General features: G+C 34.7%; 2 protein-coding genes across 3 annotated transcripts in view; one reads left to right on the top strand and one right to left on the bottom strand.

Annotated features, from left to right (window-relative positions):
• The window catches only part of CMC4 (C-X9-C motif containing 4), a 540756-nt gene that overhangs the window by 489020 nt on the left and 35745 nt on the right, over positions 1-15991 (top strand). The window lies entirely within an intron of this gene.
• The window catches only part of BRCC3 (BRCA1/BRCA2-containing complex subunit 3), a 49134-nt gene that overhangs the window by 7242 nt on the left and 25901 nt on the right, over positions 1-15991 (bottom strand). The window lies entirely within an intron of this gene.

Below are 15991 nucleotides of genomic sequence, written 5' to 3'. Positions count from 1 at the left end.
GTTTAGTGACGCAACTTCAAAGTGGATAGAGTTCAAACCGGGTTTGTCTGGAGAACAAACTAAAAGCCCGTTTGCAGAGCCAGTATTCCCTAGTCCCATAGAGAATGTAAGGCCACTTCTATAAATTTAAGAGAAGCCTTGAGAGCTCAAGGTCCTTAGGTCTGCTCCGCAGTCAGGGGAAATAGCTAATTAATACTGTTTTCAGTCAAGAAGTTGCCAGTGAGGTTGAACAAATTAATCACAAAAGTCTGGAGAAGAGGAACTACAGACTCTTCAATGGCTCCATCACATTCATTATGTAGGTGGGATTACTCACTTGTTCTAACTCAGTGTTTACCAGTGGCCCTCACTTCCCATTTTCTCCCCTGGGGGGAAATAGGTAAGAAATTCACAAATATTCACATGTTCATGCTAGAGTGGGAGAAACAGAAATGTTTGTTACTAAGGCCAACCAGTCTACCTCTACCCACTTATCACCCCAAATACACCTAAACTCTACCTACCAGCGGGTTCAGTGGAGAATTCAGGTTGAAGGCCCCTGGCACTGTGAGGCCGCACTGGCACATGGTGGTAAGGCAGCTTAAGATCTAGCTTCCCCATCCCAGCAGAACATGCCTAGTCCCCAGACCACAACCTAGATGGCACACAAATGATGGGGCATTACAAGCCCTCCCCTCCCCACACCCAAGTAGTCAGGGTATGCTTCCATCTAAAATCATATATTTTCAGTCTGAAGAACTTTTAATATTTCTTGTAGTGAATTCTCCAGATTCTGCCTGCTTTTTTCCATAAAAATGTCCGGTTTGTCTTAATATAAAATTCTGGGATTGATAGCTTTTTTCTTCATGCACATTAAAGATGTCACCCCATCATCTTCCAGCCTCCCAGGGTTCTGACGAGAAGTCAGTCATCATTCTTATCATTTTATTGCTCCACTATTTGTAATATATCTGTTATTCCTTTAGCTGCTATAATGTACCTATTTTAGTTTGCTTGTATTCATATTGCTTTTGATTGGCTGAGATTCATGAATCTATGGGTATGAATCAGTTTTTAGAGAATTCTTAGCCACTATCTCTTCAGGCATTCTTTGTCTACTTCTGGTGCTCCAATTACATGTAAATTAAAATGGTTCATACTGCCTCACAGTTCTGTCACACACCATTCTGCTATTTCATTCTCTTTTTTTTTTTTTTTTTTAACTCTTTGCTTCACTTAGGGTATATTTTATCAACATTTGTGCTCACTGATCCCTTCTGCTATACCTGAGTCTGCTGCTAGTCCCTACGATGATTTCTTAATTTTAGGTATTTTCTACTTTTACAATGTCCATTTGGGTTTTTTTTTCTTTTTAATTTAATTGTGCTTAAAAAATAAAATTTACTATCTTAACCATTTTAAGTATACAGTTCAGTAATGTAAGTATATTAACATTGTTATGAAACAGATCTTCAAAACATTCTCATCTTGCAGAACTGAAACTCTATACCCATTAAACAACTTCCCCTTTCTCCCTTCTCCCAGCCCCTAGTGACCACCATTCTACTTCGTATATCTATGATCATTAGACACCTTATATAAATAGAAAAATGCTGCATTTGTTCTTTTGTGAATAACTTATTTCACTTAGCATAATATTCTCAGGGTTCCTTCATGCTGCAGGTTGTAACAGGTTTTCCTTTATTTTTAAGTTTGGATAGCATTCCATTATATGTTACATTGCATTTTGTTGGTCCATTCATCCATTAATGGACATGTGGGTTGCTTTTACCTCTAGACTATTATGAATAATGCTGTGAACATAGGTATGTAAATAGCTATTTGAGGTCTTGCTTTTAATTCTTTTGGATATACACCCAAGAAGTGAGACTGGTGGATCATATAGTAGATCTATTTTTTAGTTTTTAAAGAAACCACATGCTTATTGCACCACTTTACAATCTCAGCAATAATGTGCAAGGGTTCCAACTCCTCCATATTCCCAACACTTGTTATTTTCTGATTTTGTTAGATAGTTGCTGTCATAATGGGTGTGAGGTGATATCTCATTGTGGTTTTGATTTGCATTTCTCTGACAATTAGTGATATTGAGCACTCTTTCATATGCTTATTGGCCAAGAGAAATATCACTTTAAGTCCTTTGCCCATTTTAAAGTCAGGTTTTTTTTGTTGTTGAGTGTTGGAGTTTTCTATATATTCTAGATATTAAACCACTTATTAAATATACGATTTGCAAATATTTTCTCCCATTCCATAGGTTGCCTTTTCACTCATTTCATTGTTTCTTTTTATGCACAGAAGTTTTAAAGTTTGATGTAGTCCATTTGTCTATTTTTGCTTTTGTTAGCTGTGCTTTTGGTGTCATATTCAAGAAATTATTGTCAAATCCAGTGTCATGAAGCTTTTTCCCTATGTTTTCTGCTAGTTTTGTAGTTTGGGGTCTTATGTTTTGGTCTTTAATTCATTTAAGTTTTATATATGGTGTAAGATAAGGGTCCAGCTTTTTTCTTTTGCATGTGAATATTCCATTTTTCCAATATCATTTATTAAAGAGACTGTCTTTTTCCAATTTAGTGGTGTTGGCATCCTTGTTGAAGTTTGCTTGACCATATATGCAAGGGTTTAAATCTGGGCTCACCATTCTGTTTCACTGATAGCACACTGTTTTGATTACTGTAGCTTTGTAGTTACTTTTGAAATCAGGCAGCGTGAATTGTCCAAATTTGTTCTTTTTTGAAATTGTTTTGGCTATTCAAGGTCCCCTGAGAGTCCATGTCAACTTTAGGATAGATTCTTCTGTTTTTAAAATGGCCAGCCTGGGTGACAGAGTGAGACTCCTTAAAAAAAAAAAAAAGCAAACCATTGGGATGTTTACAGTGATTGCATTAAATCTATAAATCACTTTGAGTAGTATGATATCTTAACAATATCATTATCCAATCCATGAACGTGAGATGTCTCTCCATTTATTTGTATCTGTAACTTCTTTCAGCAACATTTTGTAGTTTTGAATATATAAGTCTTTCACCTCCTTGGTTAAGTTTATGCCTAATTATTTTATTCTTTTTGACATTATTGTAAATGAGACTTTCTAAATTTCCTTTTCGGATTATTTGCTGTTAGTATATGCAAATAAAATAGATTTTGGTTTGTTGATTTTTGTATCCTGCGACTTTCTTTTTGCTTATTAGTTCTAACAGTTTTGTGAGTTTTTCACATATATTTCATGTGTGAACAGAGAGATAAACTTACATCTTCCTTTCCAATGTGGATGCCTTTTATTTCTTGTTCTTGCCTAATCGTTTTGGCTAGGAATTCCAGTCCTGTGTTGAATGCTTATTTTTAAATTGAAGTGTATGCCCTTTTATTTTTGAGTTGTAAGAATTATTTACCTATTCTGGATGCTATACCATTATCATATGTGTAGTCCTCCCTTATCCTTTGTTTTACTTTCTATGGTTTCAGTTATCTGTGGTCAACCACAGTCCAAAAATATTAGATGAAAAATTCTAGAAATAAACAATTCATAAGCTTTAAGTTACAGACCTTTCTGAGTAGCATGATGAAATCTTACACCATCCTGCTCTAACCTGCCCAGGATATGAATCAGCCCTTTATCCATCTGATCCACCTTGTATATGCTACCTGCCCATTAGTGACTTGGTAACCATCTTGGTTTCAGATTGACTGTCATGGTATTGTAGTTCTTACATTCAAATAACCCTTATTTTACTTAATAATGGCCCCAGAACATATGAGTAGCAATGTTAGCAGTTCTGCTATGCCAAAGAGAAGCCCTAAAGTGCTTCCTTTAAGTGAAATGATGAAAGTATACAACTTAAAAAAAAAAGCAAAAACATCATATGCTAATGCTGCTAAGACCTATAGTAAGAACAAATCTTCTATCTTTGAAATTGTGAACAATATATTGTTATAATTGTTCCATTTTATTATTGGTGTTGTTAATCTCATACTGTGCCTAATTATACTAAACTTTATCACAGGTGTGTATGTATAAGAAAACATGGGGTAATAGGGGTTGGTACTATCTGTGGTTTCAGGCCTCCACTGGGGTTCTTGGAACATATTCCCCAAAGATAAGGAGAGACTGCTTTTTGTAATTTGTCACTATTTTTCTGATTCTGTAGGTTGTTTTTTTCACCTTCTTGATAATGTGCTGTGATGCACTAAAGTTTTTAATTTTTATCAAATCCAATTTATCTGGTTTTTTCTTCCTTTCTCCCTTGTGCATTTGATGTCATATTTAAGAAACTAGTGCCAAATTGAAGGTCATGAAGATGTACCCCTACGTTTTCTTCTAAAGTTTTATTGTTTTAGCTCTTCTATTTAGATCTTTGATCCATTTTAATTTTTGTATATTGGGTGAGGATAGTGGTCCAGCTTTATTCTTTTTGCATGTGGTTATCTAGCTGTCCCAGCACCATTTGTTGAATTGCCTCTTCTTTCCCTGTTGAATTATCATGGCACAGTTGTTGAAGATCAACTGACGAGAAATGTACAGGTTGACTTATGGACTCACAGTTCTACTGCACTGATTTTTATATCTATCCTTTCTGAAACTCTGTCCCTTTTTTTCCAGTCTTTTCTATCTGTTATCCAGCTTGGATAATTCTGTTGATCTATCTTCAAGTTACTGACTCTTTCCTCTGGCATTTCCATTACATTCTCACTTTTAATCTAGAGTTTAAAAATTTTGGTTATTATATTTTTTCAGTTGTAAAATTTACATTTGCTTCTTTTTTATCTTCTATTTCTTATCTGATGCTTTCTTTTTAAATATTTGTTGCAACATTTTTGTGACTGATAGCTTGAACATTTTCATAATGGCAGCTTTTAAAGTCTTGTCAGATATTTCCAGTATAAGTGTCATCTTGCCTTTTGTATCTGTTGATTATCTTCTCCCATACAAAATGAGATTTCTGTGGTTCTTAATATGTTAAATAATTTTGGTTTATGTCCTGGTTATTTTGGATATTAAGTTATGAGACTTTGGATCTTGTTTATATCCCCACTTCTGTGGTATTTTAAGCTTTGGGGCCCTTCTCCAAACTGCCTGTTATTTACATTCCAGAGTTCACAAATAGCTAGGCTTGGCATTCTTTCCAGAGTATATAGTTGAGTTCAGTGAGATATAGGGGCAGCATGTGCTGATGTCATCTTATGTGTGAAATCATCCAATGCTTTGAAATTTAATAATATATTTCTAAGTAACACCTGCATCAAAGTAAATCAAAGGTAATAATATCACAAGGGAAATACTTTGAACTGAAGGATAGTTCTTTTAAAAAATAAAAATTATGGATGTACCCAAAGCAGTGCTTAAAGGGATATTTATGGCTCTTTTGAAAAGACTGATACGTTTATTAATAAACCCCCACCAAGACTGATCAAGGTAAAAACAGAGAACACAAAAATTACTAATATAAGGAATAAAAAAGGGGAAATCACTTCGGATCCTACAAACTTTAAAAGGATAGTAAGAAGATATTGTGAACCATGTAAACTAAAGTTCTAGGATAAATTCCTAGAAAAGCACAACTTGCCAAAACTAAAAAGATACAGAAAATCAGAATAATCCTACATATTTTAAAGAAACTGAACTTATAATTTAAAACTTTTCACAAAGAAAACTCCACACTGACATTGCTAATCTGTTACATTCTATCAAACATTTAAAGAAAAAATCCAAACTTACACAAAACATTTCAGAAAATCGAGATGTGGGAACATTTTCTACTTTGTACTATGCAGCCAGCATAACCATGATATCAAAATCTAGCAAAGGTGTTTAAAGAAAAGAAAATTATGGATCAATCTTATTTATGAACAAAGATATAGAATTCCTAAAAAGGGTAGCCTAGTGAATACACTAAAGAGATAATATACAGTGACTAACAAATGCAAAGCTGGGTTAAGATTCAGAAATCAGTTTATGAGACTTACCACATTAAGGCAAATAATCACATGATTATCTTAATAAATGCAGAAGAAGCATTTGATAAAATTCAACATTCAGTCATAAAAAAGAGGCTTAGAATACTAGGAATACAAGGGAACTTCCTTAATATAATAGAGGCTAACTACAGAAAAGCTAAATTAAACACCAGCGATAACTGGGAAATTTTGAAGCATTCTCTTTACATTTTATGTATAAATTTTACTGGAAGACTGAGCCAGTATAATAAGGCATGAAAGAGAAATAAAAATGTGTAAAGATTGGAAAGGGTGAAATTAAATTGCCCTTGTTTATGTAAGACATGACTGTTTACACAGAAAATCCCAAGGAAATAAAATCTGCAGATAAATCATTAGAATTAATAAGTACATTTATATCCATAAGGCTGCTGGATATAAAGCCAATATACATGTATCAATTTGCTATCTAAATAACCAGTACCAACTGCAAAATTATGAAAAGATACTAATTACAATAACATAAAACACCAAATTCCCAAGAATAATTTAAATGAAAAATGTGCACAATCTTTTCAGATGTTTCACAGAAAAATACAAAAGATAGAGAAATTAAAATCTAAATAAATGGAGGAATACATCAAATGGATGAACGGATTCAATTCTATTCCAATCAAATCTCAGCTGACATGTTTCAGCAAGTTTTCTTGTGGAAATCAACAAGCCGATTTTAAAATTTATATGGGTTTACAAAGGGCCAAGAATAGCCAAGATGGTCTTGAAGAATAACAACAAAGGGGAGAACAAACATTACCACATATCATCAAGACTTATTATAAAGCTACAGCAATTAATAAAGTGTGTTACTGACACAAGGATAGACACATAGACAAAACAGAATTGCCTAGAGTTCAGAAACATAACCATATATATATGGACAATCGGTTTAAGGCAAAGTGGCAGGGCAGCAATAAATTGATTGAGCTGGACACTTGTAATTTGTGTACTTTTCTGTGTGTTACATTTCAATTGAAAAGCTAACACCAACCAACCAACCAAAGTTTATGACAAAGAAGTTCTAGAGTATGCTAGAGCTCACAGGTCAGAATGTATGTATTAAAATACTAGTTTTATGGTACATCTAGTTCTAGATCCTTGAGGAATCGCCATACTGTTTTCTATAATGGTTGAACTAGTTTACAATCCCACCAACAGTGTAAAAGTGTTCCTATTTCTCCACATCCTCTCCAGCACCTGTTGTTTCCTGACTTTTTAATAATCGCCATTCTAACTGGTGTGAGATGGTATCTCATTGTGGTTTTGATTTGCATTTCTCTGATGGCCAGTGATGATGAGCATTTTTTCATGTGTCTGTTGGCTGTATGAATGTCTTCTTTTGAGAAATGTCTGTTCATATCCTTTGCCCACTTTTGGATGGGGTTGTTTGTTTTTTTCTTGTAAATTTGTTTGAGTTCTTTGTAGGTTCTGGATATTAGCCCTTTGTCAGATGAGTAGATTGCAAAAATTTTCTCCCATTCTGTAGGTTGCCTGTTCACTCTGATGGTAGTTTCTTTTGCTGTGCAGAAGCTCTTTAGTTTAATGAGATCCCATTTGTCAATTTTGGCTTTTGCTGCCGTTGCTTTTGGTGTTTTAGACATGAAGTCTTTGCCCATGCCTATGTCCTGAATGGTACTACCTAGGTTTTCCTCTAGGATTTTTATGGTATTAGGTCTAACATTTAAGTCTCTAATCCATCTTGAATTAATTTTCGTATAAGGAGTAAGGAAAGGATCCAGTTTCAGCTTTCTACTTATGGCTAGCCAATTTTCCCAGCACCATTTATTAAATAGGGAATCCTTTCCCCATTTCTTGTTTCTCTCAGGTTTGTCAAAGATCAAATGGCTGTAGATGTGTGATATTATTTCTGAGGACTCTGTTCTGTTTGCAGCACTATTCACAATAGCAAAGACTTGGAATCAACCCAAATGTCCATCAGTGACAGATTGGATTAAGAAAATGTGGCACATATACACCATGGAATACTATGCAGCCATCAAAAAGGATGAGTTTGAGTCCTTTGTAGGGACTTGGATGCAACTGGAATCCATCATTCTTAGCAAACTATCACAAGAACAGAAAACCAAACACCGCATGTTCTCACTCATAGGTGGGAACTGAACAATGAGATCACTCGGACTCAGGAAGGGGAACATCACACACCAGGGCCTATCATGGGGAGGGGGGAGGGGGGAGGGGGGAGGGATTACATTGGGAGTTATACCTGATGTAAATGACGAGTTGATGGGTGCAGCACAGCAACATGGCACAAGTATACATATGTAACAAACCTGCACGTTATGCACATGTACCCTACAACTTAAAGTATAATAATAATAAATAAATTAAAAAAAAAATACTAGTTTTGAAATCTACAGCTGAAGGGACACTAAACAAATATTTACTGAACACCACAGGAAAAGTAATAAAAAGCCATACCTTCTTTCAAGGATCTTACAATGTTAGTAGAAGAACAAAATATTAAAATATAATATGTATTACAAAAAGGAAGTATATGATTTTATTAAGTTTCCAGGAGGAATGCTTAACTGGGATGGTATCGGGAGTTGAGAATTATCAGAGAAGGATTCCTAAATTTGATCTTCATCTTCAAAAATGACTAGACATTGGCCAGGTGGTATAAGGAAAAAGGAAACTGTAGGTAGAGTGAGCATATGACAGAGAGAGAACATGGCTGGAGAAATAAGCAAACCATGAAGGGCTGCAGGGTGAGGGCTTTATTCTGAGGGCATTAGGGAGCAGGATCATTTTAGAATAGCTACACCATGATACCAAATTGAAAGGAAGCAAAATGGGTGAGTGCTAAAATTAAATAACTTTTAAAAAAATAATAAAAATGAAAATACTACTTAGCATCTATGGGATATATTTAAAGCAAAGATCAGTGGAAAATTCATAGCCTTAAGCATTTATATCAATAATAATGAAAGATAAAAAAATATACTCATTAAATTCCAAACTCCAAATGCTAAGATAAAGCACAACAAAATGACCAAAATGAAACATAAGGAAGGAAATAATGAACATAAAAGCAAAAGTAGTAAGGTTGGGAATAGAAAACAAATAACTAAATAAAAATCAGTGTTTCAGGGAAAAATAACAAAATTGACACACCACTGGCTAACATAACCAAGGGAAAAAAGAAATAGTACAAATATACAAAATATGAAATGACAAGGGGGAGATAACTACTGAAATACAAGACATTTAAAATATGACAGACTATCCGGCAGAGAGATCTCTGTGTAAATAAATTTGCAAACCATACAAAATGAATAATTTCTTAGGAAACTGTACCAAAATTGACCCCATTACAGAAAGAAAGCATAAACAGATGAATTCTCAGAGGAGAAAGAGAAATTTATCAAGGAACTATCCCACAGAGAAAGGCCTAGTTGATTTCATAGAGGAATTGTCAAAGAACTGATGGTCTCACTGCTACATACATTTCTGTCATAGCCTACACAATGAAAGAAAACTCCAAACAATTCCTCTGAAGCAAGTGTAATATACATACCTAAACCTGATAAAGACAGTACAAAAAATTAATATTTCTGATAGCACTTATGATTTTTGATGAAAAAGTACTAAACAAAATATTAGCAAACATAATCCTGTCTTTTTGAGGAACACAAAGTTGGTTAAATAGTAGGAAATCTATAAATATAACATACCATATTAATAGGACTAAGGAAAACCATAATTGCCTCTGTAGATACTGAAAAACTTGACAAAATCTAATACCTATTCCTGATGAAAACAGAATACAAGGGCAAAAGTAGGAATTTATGTATACTTTCTTAATATGAAAAGGATATATACTTTATTCCTGAATACAGAATCTTTCTTAATGAAGAAATGCTACAGGAATTTCCATAAGGATCAGAAACAAAACAAGATTATCTACTATTTCCACTACTATTTAATGTTCTAAAGAAATATTAGGCAATGCAGTTATATTTAAGGAATCAATTAGAGGTTTAGGAATTGGGAAATAAGTAAAACTTTTTGTAGATGGGGTGTGATACTTATCTGGAAAGCTCTAGGGAAATAAAGGTATAATTAACTCAAAGAACAAAAGAATTCAGGAAGATAAAAATTTACATACAGAAATAATAGCCTTCAAATATACAAGCAAAAAACAGAGGATGTAATAGAAAAAAAAACCATTCACAAAGCAAAAAAGAAGATAAATGCTTAAGAATAAATTTCAGTAAGACATATGCAAAACCTATATGAGAAAAACAACACTCCTGAAAGACACAAAAGTAGACTACAGCAAATAGAAAGACAGCCAGTGCTCTTGGATAGGATGATGCAACATCACAATTAATTTATAAATTTAACACAATCTCAATGGAAATATCAAAAAGATTTTATTTGGAGCTAGACAAGTTGATAGTAAGGTTCACATGAAAAACCAAACATGTAAGAATAGTCAGGGTCTTAGACGGGCGTGGTGGCTCAAGCCTGGGCTCACGCCTGTAATCCTAGCACTTTGGGAGGCCGAGATGGGCAGATCACCCAAGGCTGGGAGTTTGAGACCAGCTTGGGAGTTCAAGACCAGCTTGGGCAACATGGTGAAACCCTGTCTCCACTAAAAATACAAAAATTAGCCAGGCATGATGGCGCGTGCCTGTAATCCCAGCTACTCAGGAGTCTGAGACAGAATAGCTTGATCCCGAGAGGCAGGGGCTGCTGTGAGCCAAGATCGCACCACTGCACTCCAGCCTGGACGACTGGACGAGACGCTGTCTCAAAAAAATAAATAAAAATAAAAAATAAAAAATAAAAATAAAAAAAAGAATAGTCAGGGAAACACTGAAACACTGAGAAAAGAAAAGCTACAATGGAGACTAGCCTTACGGATAATAAAACATACAATAAAGCCACTATAATTAATGCGATGGTAACTAAACGGACAGACAGAATAGAAAGTTAAGAAACAGATCCAAGTGAATAGGGAGCTTTCCTATATGGTAAAAGGTGCCATGTAAAATTGCTGACATGAAGATAAGCTTTTTTTATTATTATTATTATTTTTCCTCGCTCTGTCGCCCAGGCTGAAGGGCAGTGGCACGATCTCGGCTCACTGCAACCTACACCTCCCAGGTTCAAGCAATTCTACTGCCTCAGCCTCCCAAGTAGCTGGGATTACAGGTAAACCATGCCTGGCTAATTTTTTTATTTTTAGTAGAGATGCGGTTTCACCATGTTGGCTAGGCTGCTCTCAAACTCCTGACCTCAAGTGATCCGCGTGCCTCGGCCTCCCAAAGTGCTGGGATTACAGACATGAGCCACTGTGCCCACCTAACATAAACTTCTTAAACAATAGTTTTGGAACAGGTGGATTGCCATTTAGAAAGAGATAAAATTAGATTCATATCTTAGTCTATACAAAATTAACTCTATATAGTTCTGACTTTTGACTTTTTGAACAATGTTGATGTTTCATATACTCTAAAAGGGAAAATAGTATGGGTTAAAAGAAAATCCTAAAATGGAAAACAAGCAAACAAGAAAAACCTGTCTTTCAAATAAATCATATAACCTCACTGAAGTGGTCAGGGGGGGAAATAGACTGAATCCAACTAAGTATTTTGAGTATATACTCTTAGGCATATGTCCAAACTCATCAAAATGTGTACATTAAATATGTACAATTCTGCATGTTAATTATACCTCAATAAAGCTTAATAAAAAGAACTGTAAACAAATTTTGATCTCTAGTTAGCAGGTTTGTCTTTCACAGTGATACAGATTAGCAATTCTGAAACTACTTTCTGTATATTCTAGGGATGAGTAACAAACAAATTGTGGCTAGCAGAAGCAAGGCATCTCTCTTTTGAAGGAAAAAGTTGCAAACATGGAAAAGGAGAACGCTGGAATGAACCTTAAAGTATGGAAATAGAATTGGAGTTATCAGGTTGAACTCAGAGGTAAGCTGGAGAAAGTTTCCAAGCCGAAGCTCAGGGAGAATCCCCAGGTAGAGCTTGACAGATGCCAAGTTGAGAAAATATAGCTGAGACTCTGGGAAGGCCAAGACAGCTTGTGTTTGCAAGGTAAAGTACTGTGGAGGAAAGAGCTGGCACAGGAAGAGAACTCTAGAGATCTTTGGAGGGTCCTCTTCAAGTGTTCAGTTGATGACTGGTCTGGACATGTGTGTGAGCAAACTACCCAGTCAGAGAAACAACAACCTAAAGGGATTAAAGGGAGCGAACTCCAAAGTATACACAGGGCCAGGAATAGCATCTATTTCCAACAGTCCGAATGGAAAATCTCATAATATTAGAGGCATCAGAGTATTAAAAAGGGTCTTGCCTCAGTAGTGGGGAAAAAATGAACCTTATATTAAACACTGCTTTGTTTCTGCCTAACAAAGCTTAAAAGCAAGATCCAAAGGGATAGGACTGTTTCCTAATAACTTTAACAGTATCTTGAAACAAAACTCAAGAATATTTTTATGAATACAAATATATCTAGTACCCAATAAGGTAAAATTCACAATGTCTGTATCCAATCAAAAATTATCAGGCATGAAAAGCAGCAGAAGAGTCCAACCTATAAGGAGAGGAAATCAATTGGAATTGGCCCAGAATGATGCTGATTTAGTGACAAAATTGGAGGACAAAACATTAAAATGAATATTATAACTATTTTGTATGTTCAAGAAGCTAGAAGATTAAACATGTTAAGTATAGAAAAGAAAAAATTTTAAAGATCCAAATGAGACTTTTAGACATGAATATTACAATGCCTCAGATATAAAGTACAGTAGAGTACTGGCACATGCCCATAGTTCCAGCTACTTGGGAGGCTGAGGCAAGAGGATCACTTGAGCCCAGAAGTTGATGGCTGCAGTGAGCTGAGATCATGCCACTGCACTCCAGCCTAGGTGACAGAGCGAGACCTTGTCTCTAAAAAAAAATAATAAATAAAAATTAAAATGTACAGTGGACAGGATTAATGGTAAACTCAACATTGCAGAAAGAAAGATGAGTAAACTAGAAGACAGTAATAGAAACTATACAGAACAAATCACAGATAGAAAAAAAAGACTGAAAAACAATGAATAGAGCGTCGGTGAACTGTGAGGTAACGTTAAGTGGCCAAAAATATGGTTAGTTGAAATACCTAAAGGAGAGGAGAAAGTGGGACATAAAAAACTAGTGGAAATAATGGCTGAAGTTTTTCTAAATTTGATGAAAAAAATACATAAATCCACAGATCCAAGCAGCCCAATGAAACCCAAGCATAGGGCACATGGAAACAATTACACTATGATACACTGATACTCAAATGGTTTAAAAAGCCAATGATAAAAACAAAATCTTAAAAGAAGTCTTAAAAAGGGATACATTAAGTAGAGTGGGCAAAGGTAAAAATGTCAGCCACTTTCTTGTTGAACGGTGGAGAAATATCTTTATAGTTCTAAATGTAAAAAAGGCAACCTAGAGTTCTTTATCCATTGAAAATATCTTTCAAAAAATGAAGGCAAAGACTTTTTTCAGACATACCAAAGTCAAAAGAATATAGCACCAGCAGAGCTACCTACACTACAAGACACATTAAAGGATGTCTTTCAAGAAGAGAAAAAATGATGCCAGATGTAAACAAAGAAACTAAGAGCACTAGAAATGGCTAACCATATGGTTAAATACAAAGACTTTTCTTACTTAAATTTCCTAAAAAGATAATAAACTGTTTAAAGTAAAACTTATACATACAAGTAAAATGTATGACCACAATAGCACAAAGGCCAGGAGGGGAGAAATGAAAGTATGATGTTGCAAGATTCTTATACTACATATGAACTAATAAAATGTCACTCAAAGACAGACTGTGATACGTAAAACATGTATACTATAAACTAGTGGTTTTCAACCAGGGGTAATTTTTCCCTGCAGAAAACATTTGGCTGTGTCTGGAGATGTTTCTGATTATGACAACTGAAGAGGTGCTATTGGCATTTAGCAGGTGGAGGTCGGAGATGCTGCTAAACATTCGACAATGCACAGAATGCCACCACCCCCCACCACACACACACACACACACACACACAAAACTATGTGACCCAAAATGTCAATAGTGCCAATGTTGACAGACCCTGTGAAAAACCCTAAGGCAATCACCGAAATAACAAAAGACTACAGCTAATTAGTCTATAAAAGAGATAAACATTTGACAAAATACAACATCTATTTTTGTTGAAAACATTTTCTTATCAATCTAGGAATTGAAGAAACTTCCTCAAACTGATTAAGGGAATCTATAAAAAATCTTCAGGTAACATCATACTTAATGGTAAGAGAGTAAATGATTTCTCCAAAGATTAGGAACAAAGTTACCATGACCGCTCTTACCAGCTGTATTCAACAGTTTATTAGAGGTTCTAACAATGCAATAAGGCAAAAATAAATAAATAAATAAATAAATAAACAGAAGGCATCCACATTGGAAAGAAAGAAGTGAAACTACCTTTATTCACAGATGACATAATCGCCTGTAGATAATCCAATGGACCCTTCAAAAAAGCTATTAAAATTAATTGAATTTAGCAAGGTTGTAGGATATAAACTCAATATACAAAAATGAATTATATTTTTATATAGTAGCAATGAATAGGAAATTGAAATACAATCACATTTACAATAATATAAATACATGAAATGTATAGGGATAAATATGACAAAAGATATGGAAGACCTGTATATTGAAAACCACAAGCCATTACTGAGATAATTATAGACCTAAATAAATGGAGAGATATACCATGTCCATACTTTGGAAGACTCAATATTATTAAGATGTTAGTTCTCCCCAAAATGAATCTATAGATTCAACAAAATCCCAATTAAAATCCTTGCAGGCAGTTTTGGGAAACAGCCTATCAGTTTCTTAAAAGAAATCAAACACACATCTACCATATGTTCAGCCAGTGTGAACCTAGGTATTTCCCCAAGGAAAGAAAAGGCATATATCCACACCAAGACCTATATACAAATGTTCTAAGCAGCTTTATTTGTAATAGAGAAAAACTATAAATAACTCAAATATCCATCAACAGGTGAATGGATAAACATATTGTGGTAATATTTACACAATTTAATATTATTCTGTAATAAAAGGGACAAACTACTGATACATGCTACGACATGGCTGAATCTCAGAATAATTATGATATATGAAAAGAGACAGACAAAAAAGTACATACTCTATGATTCCATATACAAAAAATTCTAGAAAATGAAGACCAATCTGTAGTAATAGTAGATCAGGGTTTTCCATGGTTAGAGAAGTGATAAGGCGTGATGGAAGAAAAGAATTACAAAGAACCAAGGCTCCTTGGAGAAATAATGAATCCAGGCTGGATAGAGGAAAGAATGAGACAAACCTAGAACATCTACTTGTGCTAGAAAATCAAAGAAAGATTGGAGTAGGTCAAAATAACACAGGAAAAGCTTCCACTAGCCAATTCTGAAACATTGGGTGCCTCAAAATAACTAATGACAGTAATGGATTAAATCCCATTGAATAAAATAAGGATCCAGGTGTTTACATTAATATAAATAAATAAATGAACAATGAAATTGGCAGAAGAGAAAACTGTTTCTTAGAGTAGAATACCAACTAGTAAATGTTGAAGGAATGATGGAATTAGAACACTGCCATGTGACAAACATCTTAGTAATACATAATTTAGGAAATACTAATTGATGAATGCTAAAACTCCACACAAGATATAGTCATCCCTTTGTATCTGTTGGGGACTGGTTCCAGGACCTCCCACGGACACTGAAATCCATAGATGTTCATGTCCCTGATATAAAAGGGTGCAGTATTTGCATATAACCTCATCCTCCTATATACTTTAAATTCTCTCTAGATTACTTGTCATCTCTAGATTATTTATAATACCTCATACAGGCTGGGTGCACTGGTGCATACCTGTAGTCCCAGTAGTTTGGGAGGCTGAGAT

Source organism: Macaca thibetana, chromosome X (assembly GCF_024542745.1).
Source record: "Macaca thibetana thibetana isolate TM-01 chromosome X, ASM2454274v1, whole genome shotgun sequence".
Lineage (NCBI taxonomy): Eukaryota > Metazoa > Chordata > Mammalia > Primates > Cercopithecidae > Macaca > Macaca thibetana.
This window is presented reverse-complemented; position numbering and strand designations above follow the sequence as displayed.